This window comes from Sander lucioperca, chromosome 7, assembly GCF_008315115.2.
Source record: "Sander lucioperca isolate FBNREF2018 chromosome 7, SLUC_FBN_1.2, whole genome shotgun sequence".
NCBI lineage: Eukaryota > Metazoa > Chordata > Actinopteri > Perciformes > Percidae > Sander > Sander lucioperca.
Genome location: NC_050179.1, coordinates 23,888,317 through 23,896,644, shown reverse-complemented (window position 1 = coordinate 23,896,644; position 8,328 = coordinate 23,888,317).

Genomic DNA, 8,328 nt, shown 5'->3' with positions numbered 1-8,328 from the left:
TCTGCTACTTAGATGGGAATCATACTGTATCTGCTGGTTAAAAACGTTAACACTTTATGGTCTCGACACCAACAAATTTGAACTAAAATGCTTCTTGTTAACTTACTATACGTACTAATTTATCAATTTTTGTATTATGGCATTCTTTTGGACTAATCCTCTCAGCAATGGTTAATCAGAATACCCAACATTTCATCTGGCACCATCATCAGGTCAAACCTTATTTTATATATACCTGGTTTATGACCAAATACCTGCAAAACTAATGACATTACAATCTTGTTTTATGTGCCTAAATGTAAAAATGATGCTAGAAGAGGATATTTTATTGCTACTGGCAGATTTGTTAGGGAAAACAAATAAGATATGTTGTCAGTTAGAGCTTTTTGCAAGTACGTTCATATAAACGTTTCATTATGTATTTGCAGTTGCAAATCCCACTATATGGGTTAGTCAAGTTCCTCCTGTCCTTTGCACTGCGTAATTGTTTTTGAATGTGAATTCTAAAGATCCATAGGTGTCATTCATACCGGGGGGGTTGGGGACATGTCCCTAGCCTGGCTCCGCCCTCCTACGTACTTTTTCATTTTCCTTCAGTACTACGTCTGGGTTTGCGGTATAGTCTTGGGTTTTCTCCAGCCAAATTTTTGGCGGTCCAATCAGTGAACAGAGGGAGTGGCTGAGAACGATGACGTTGAGGCCGTGCGCTAGAGTTGTAGTTCTGTAATGGTGGCGGAGAAAGATGCGAGCGAAGCCATTCGGTCCGTTGTGGCAACGCTGCCGCATATCCAGAAGTTAAAGCCCGAGCAAGAACAATCTTTGGTGAGTTTTGTTGGTGGCCATGATGTTGTGGCCCTCCTCCCCATGGGGTTCTGGAAAAGTTTGATTTTCCAGCTCGCTCCGTTAGTGGTGAAGGAGTTGGCTAAGGCGAACGCTAGCGATGCTAAGCCGATTAGCGATTGGTTATGGCAGATCCAGAGTGGCTCTGGGCAGATCCAATAGTTTTAAACTTCAACAGAGTACCCGCCTTCAAGGAAGTTAACACTTGTCAATGGAGAGTGTCCAGACTCTCTGTACAAATGAAATGGACCAGAGTCTGGTAGGACCAGGCTAACATGTCCCCACCACCATCGGAAATATAGTACTAAAGTACTAAACCATGTATAAATATACATAACAAACTTAAACAGATTTGTTTTTTTATTTGATCTAACAATAGACATAGCTCTGTAGTCGGACAGGTTCCCAACCCTTTGTTACAAAACAAGTTCATGTTTGTGAATATTTTACATTCACTTCATTGAACATGAGTCTGTTATTTTAGTTGTCTCCCCCTCCCCCCCTCCCCAGATGTTACAGAGTACATGGAATCCTATGTTTGTTGAGTTGCTTATGGTTCAAAGCTTGTAGTTTCAACCCTTGTTTTCCCCAGGCAAAATGAATTGTTGTGTGGCATCTGGATGTCGGGTTCAGTGATCCAGTCGTCTTTCTCTCAGGAAACATGGTGCCTCTGTTGGTCACGTCTGTTACGTGTGAAGGGAGACAGAGTGGGAGAAAAAGAGAGAACATTCATGTGGGGAGTTACACGAGGAATATCATCACATCTGCAGTTTGGATTCCCGGTGTGTAGGCCTCTGGTGACACAAGATAGTTCAGGCCTGGGGCTGTACTTGTAGAGGTTGTTTCAGAAAAAAGGAGAGGACCCTTTCTCCCCTAAAGGGGGGAGAACGCTGGCAGTGTCTTTCTTCTTCCTCTTTGACTGAAAGATTAGTCACTCTGGTATGAACACTTTTACCCCATCTAGTGGCAATATTTCTCAGAGAGGGTGAGCAAAAAAACACACAATGTCTTGTGTTGTGACCAGTGGCTTACACTTAAACACTAATGAGATAGCTGGTCCAATTCACATGCTGGGTGTCTCTGAATAGTGCATTCTTCTTGGAAATAATACCTTCATCAGTGTGAGAGAGAGAGAGAGAGAGAGAGAGAGAGAGAGAGAGAGAGAGAGAGAGAGAGAGAGAGAGAGAGAGAGAGAGAGAGAGAGAGAGTTTTGTGGCCTAAATCAGATAAATGGAGCTAATTGCTTTCCCATGTCCCCTGTGTGTTCGTGTTGTTGTTACAGATGATTGGTCTAATGAATCTGAATAATTGGAAACATGTATACATGGTTATATTGTGGTACAGTTCAAGGTTTCAGGACCGTAGAGAGTTTGTATTGTGTAAAGGCTGTAGTAGGAATGTGTACAGTACGCAGCAGGCCTATGTTCTGTACAGTTATATTCCACAAATGGCTGTTATCGTAAACCTTTATAGTCAATAGCTGCTTTCCGACCAAGTAGTTACAGGAACGTTATAGGAAAAAGTCCACTTCTAAACAGATCTACTACTCTCCCCCAAAACCGTTTTTTTCCAATTGCATTGCACTGGCCAAGTGGCCATAGGGACTGGTAGGAGAGGTAAGGGAGTGATGCAAGCACAGCAATGGTCTTTATAGCGTTAAAATCAGAAAACAAATACACCAAAAAAAGTATGACCTAAATACTAAATCTAATGTACTGTATGTAGCATATTTGTCATAATTTAAACAAGTCTCCCGAAGAGAAACGGGTATCTCTCTCTCCCCCGCAACTGCCTGTTGCACTGTGGACGTGTGTGTGTGTGTGTGTGTCTGTGTGTGTGTGTGTGTGTGTGTGTGTGTGTGTGTGTGTGTGTGTCTGTGTGTGAGACGGCCGGCCAGCCGCAGGACACGCTTGTGGAGTTTAACTCCGAAAAGACTGTTAACCACAGGTTCCCGTTAATCTTATGATGGACATGTGTTGTGATATTTAAAGCAGCCATATTATGCTCATTTTCAGGTTCATAATTGTATTTTAAGGTTGTACCAGAATAAGTTTACATGGTTTAATTTTCAAAAAACACCATATTTGTGTTGTACTGCACCGCTCTCTCTCACTGCTGCAGATCCTCTTTTCAGCTGGTCTCTGTTTTAGCTACAGAGTGAGACCTCTTTTCTTCTTCTTCTTCTGTACTATCTTTGATTGCACTGCACATGCCCAGTAGCTCAGATGTAGATCATGTCAGCTAGCTAGCTCCATAGACAGTAAAAGAAAGGCTGTTTCTACAACTTCGGTCAGTTACAAGGCAGGATTAGCTGGGAGACTTCTAAATGAGGGCGCACATGTAAGTAGTTCTTTTGTAGATTATGGTGAACTTGTGTGTGTTGTAGTTGTGCTTTGCTATTGAGAACGAGGTAGCATGCTAGCGTTAGCATGCTAGCGTTAGCCATAGCGTTAGCATGCTAATGCTACGAGCTAATGGTTGCGGTTAGCCTGCTCGTTTCGGCTTGTGACGTCACAAGCCGTGCCGATTTTGAACAGCTCACCCAGAGACTGAAGGCAGGACACGTTCAGAAACCGTATCTCACTCTAAACAGCATGGATGGATTTTTTTCAAAGTTTGTATGTGTGTGGAAGCACTAGATACACAAAATAACACCCCAAATCCCAGAAAAAGTTATTTTTTCATAATATGGGCACTTTAAACAAACGGACCGTCAACGGCGAAATAAAAGCCTCTTATTTACGAAAGCGGTCTGAGAGACCTCCAGCTTACCTCGGGGTCTCTGAGCATGACTGGCCGAGCGACGAGCTAGCGGCCGGGGCAGGCGCCTGTTGGCTGTCGCCTGCTGGCTGTCGCCTGCTGGCTTTCGCCTCACTTCATGGAGCTTCTCAATTCCGAAAACTTTGAAAGAAATTGTCAATTCGGCATCAATTTGTGCAAGACTGCCTATATTCAAAATCTAAACAGTTAATTTCTCACCTAAAACGTTGTCAGAAGTGAAATTAGAGATGAATAACTTAAAATTGTCCCGTTGTTGGTCTGTCTGTAATGGAAACCTGACCCTCGTTGACCTAGGTGCATATGCTGAAAAGGGAAAAGAGAAAAGACCCTGCCCTGAAGTAGGAGCTGAAAGAGTTACAGGAACTGCAGCCAGAGGGACTTAAAAATCCCCAAATTGGTCCAGTCGGAACATGAGAAAAAAAGGGTTCTAGGAATTTTATGTTCTAGGAACTGCAAAAATCCATCCGGTCAGAAAGTGGCTATTAATGCCAAATTTAACATGCATAGTGTAATTGCCTCCCTTTTGGCATGTATTATTGAAAATCTTCCCATATGTTTTAAATTTGTTTTACTTTTTCCATTATAAATCTAAGCATTCACAAAAAGTCGATCTGATTGACCTACCTCATGAAAAGTGATACACCTGATATAGACCTATTTCATATAGAGTCGCATTCCACTGACTTTACACATGAAGTTTAGTTACTCGTCACGAGGAGTACTACTCAAACATTTGTATAATGTCTTCTGCTGTTCTGGAGGGAGCTTTCCAAAGTCTGAAAAAGGAACCCTGATGATGTCACAGTGATGTAAGCAGGTTATCTTGGCTGGGGCTTGTGGACTTTTTTAAACAACGCTTGTGTTTCGAACTGGTACATAGAGTTTGAAGTTAAGTGTGGGCATTTGGGAGGGGATGTTTAATGAAAGATGCTAATAAGGGTGCATTATGGGAAATGTAGGATCCAATATTTTTAGAGCTTATTCTATAGGTTACAGCTAACCCCTACAGGTTGTCTCATTGGAAATACATATATATATGTATATGTATGTGTATATATATATGTATATGTATATATATGTATATGTATGTGTATATGTATGTGTATATATATATGTATATGTATATATATGTATATGTATGTGTATATATATGTGTATATATATATATGTATATGTATATATATGTATATGTATATATATGTATATGTATATATATGTATATGTATATGTGTATATATATATATATATATATATATATATATATATATATTTTTTTTTTTTTTTTTTTTTTTTTTTTTCAAGATTATTTTTTTATTGCCTATATTTGATAGGACAGATTGAGGCAGGGAAGCGGGAGAGAGAGGTGGATGACGTGCAGCAAAGGGCCACAGGTTGGAATTGAACCTGTGGCCGCTGCAGTAAGGACTGAGCCTCAGTACGTGGGGCACACGCTCCACCAGGTGAGCTAGGAGGACGAGGAGAAGAAAATATTAATGAATTGTACAAATATAACTTTTCATCCATCAACAGAACATTCACTGCATTTTCAAACGAGGTCACGCCCATTTAGGAGACAGGAAGTGTGTACCCTTTCATACCACTGGCGCAGCGTGTAATGTGCTATCTTTAGTAATAGAGAATCTTAGATAAAATGTGATGCAGTGCCCTCTAGGGTGGCCTTAAAATGTAGAAAATATGATGCAGTGCCATACAGGCTGCCCATATGCTAGAAAACAGCTGGTGCCCTTTTCATGTTTTTCTCCCCTGCCTGTCAGACAGCCTGAGTCCGCCACTGAAGAAGAGCATTAGAATTAGCCAATTTCCAGAAAAATAAATCTGTTAAAACATTGCAATTACGATTCCCTCTGTTTCTGTGTTTACAAAAACTAAGTCATGAGCATTTTGGGGCTAATTAGGTTGAGCCATAAAGCTGTCGAATCGATTGAGCCAGCCACTCTCTTCCTGTGCCACAGAACAGACGTTTCAGTCATGATTTGTTGTTTCCACTCAGCCATGGCTTACAAACTCAAAATGACTTTCTTTCTGATTCCCAAAATAAAAAAAATAAAAAATCCAGGGATGATTGAGAAATATCAGACAGTAAATGTTAGAAACTTCTTGACATTTTATTCTTCATCCACACGCGTGATTTTAATTGATTATTTTAGTCATCTTCCTTTCTATCCGAGTGCACTCGTTCCTCCACAGCTGACATTGTGTGCTTTGAACCAGGCTGTCAACGGTGATCTGTTCCCAATGTCTTTACTTTACTGATAAATGAATATGGCAGAAAAATAGGGTAGGAAAAGCAATTGCTCAGGCGTCACAACAATTCCCACCCTCATTTTTCACATCCATTGAGAAAGGAAAGGCACTAAGAGATATACGCCGAGACCCCCACCTGACTTTTGTGTAAAGCTAACCTTTTTCTTCTTCCCTACTCAAGATGGATATATGCAGAAATATGTCACCCCATTATATACACCCTTATGAACGTGTTTGTATGTGTGAGAAATGGACAGAGAGATGCAATCGAGAGGGGAGAAAGGCAGAGGGAAGCTCTGAATGTTTCCATTATCACAGGGTTCCTTTGCTCTTCCTCTGCACAGCAGACTCATTCGTCTGTTTCACTCTGTATGATTTGTGTTGGAGGTTAAGGGTACTTTGCATGAAGATTAAGTGTGCTCTTTGACAGCTCTGCCTCCTTCGAAAGACTTATGGGTTCCTTTAATAGACATCTGACCTTTAGGCCCAGAATGAGAAAAAGTTTGTGTGCTCATTGAATAACACTATGTGATGTCTGGATGTGCTGATGTCTAAACCTTGACCATCATTTACCACATCATTTGTATTTATTTATTTACTGTATTAAAGGTCATATGACATGCTGCTTTTTGGATGTTTCTATATAGACCTTAGTGGTCCCCTAATACTGTATCTGAAGTCTCTTTTATATAGACCTTAGTGGTCCCCTAATACTGTATCTGAAGTCTCTTTTATAGACCTTAGTGGTCCCCTAATACTGTATCTGAAGTCTCTTTCCTGAAATTCAGCCTTGGTGCAGAATTACAGCCACTAGAGCCAGTCCCACAATGAGCTTTCCTTAGGATGTGCCATTTCTGTGTCTGTAGCTTTAAATGCTATTGAGGAGGAGAGAGGGGGGGCAAGGTGGAGGGTGGGGGTGTGGCCTTGACTAACTGCCATGCTTCGCTTGTTTGCGAGCCATAAGGTCTCTTTCTTTCTCATGGGTGAGCCAAATTCTCTGGGCGGGAAAAGCAGAGAAAGGGGAGGTAACCTTTCACCTTATGATGTCATAAAGGGAAGATTTCAGATCGGCCCATCTGAGCTTTCATTTTCTCAAAGGCAGAGCAGGATACCCAGGGCTCGGTTTACACCTATCACCATTTCTAGCCACTGGGGGACCATAGGCAGGCTGGGGGAACTCATATTAATGTTAAAAAACCTCATAAAGTGAAATTGTCATGCCATGGGACCTTTAAAACTCAAGGAGCAAAAGTGAATAAAATCCTGACAAACTCTGAGAGTCCTCTTAATGAAAACATACCCAAACTCTTATTTGCCATGCTCAAAACAACTTGTGACAACTTGTTTTAGCTGCACATCAACCTTTCAATGAATAATGCAACAATGACATAGTCCAAATACTCTGACTGATTTGATGAAACCATAAAAAGACTAACTCAAATCAATCTACTGTATGCATGCCGTAATATGTTGCCATCAGGGCTTTAATCAGCCACAGGATTAAATTCATATGAGCCATCCTCCACTTTAATAATGACACAGTAGTTAATTGATTGTTTCCAACAGGAAACTCCGAGATCTATTGAGTGCTTTACTGAAGGACACCTGAGCAAGGGGCTCACTGTCCTCTGAAATACCAAACCAACATCTGTGTTCATCTGTCTCTTAACCCTTTTGATGTCTTCCCGTTGATCATGCAAGTTTTAGTTTTTCTGGGTCAAAATTTAAAATTAAAACTGTCTTTTTCGACACTTTAACGTGACGTTTTTGACACTTCAGAATGTTTTTGTTCTAGGCTCTTTTTCCCGACGTTTTTAAAGCTTTTTTAGACATTTGTCAATTTTTTCAACGTTCTTTTACATTTTCTTTTTTCAAATGCTATAACATTGAATAAAACACCCAAATTTAGTGAAAATAGTGAACTGATCATGTATTTAACTTGTGAAGAGCATTGTATGGAACCATACATGTTATTTTTGTTGACAGTTCGGTTGAAAAAAACCCACATTTCCAATATAGAAACTTTGAAAATGGGTCAAATTTGATCCGATGACAACAGGAGGGTTAACTCTTTACAACTTCTCAAGACTGTCTGCTGCTCTCAGCAACAAGCTGATTTGTTTGTACTGACGATCAAATCAACATTATATATACATTTTTCAAAAAGGGTATTTTACTAAAACTGTTGGGTATTGTACTTTTTACCAAAGTAACAACCGACAAGGGTAAATTGTTCATTTGATGGGGATTATTTCCTGCTGTGGATTTAGTGTTTAAGTGAATACTCACAGAGGCAGGGTGGTGATGTGGGATTGACTCAGAATAAACTACAGTGTGCATGTTCATCACAATGAAGGAACATGTCACTTGGGCTCAGTTTTTGGACAACAGTGGCGGTTTATGCCACAGAAGTATAAGCTATATTAGACTTTTGCTACACAG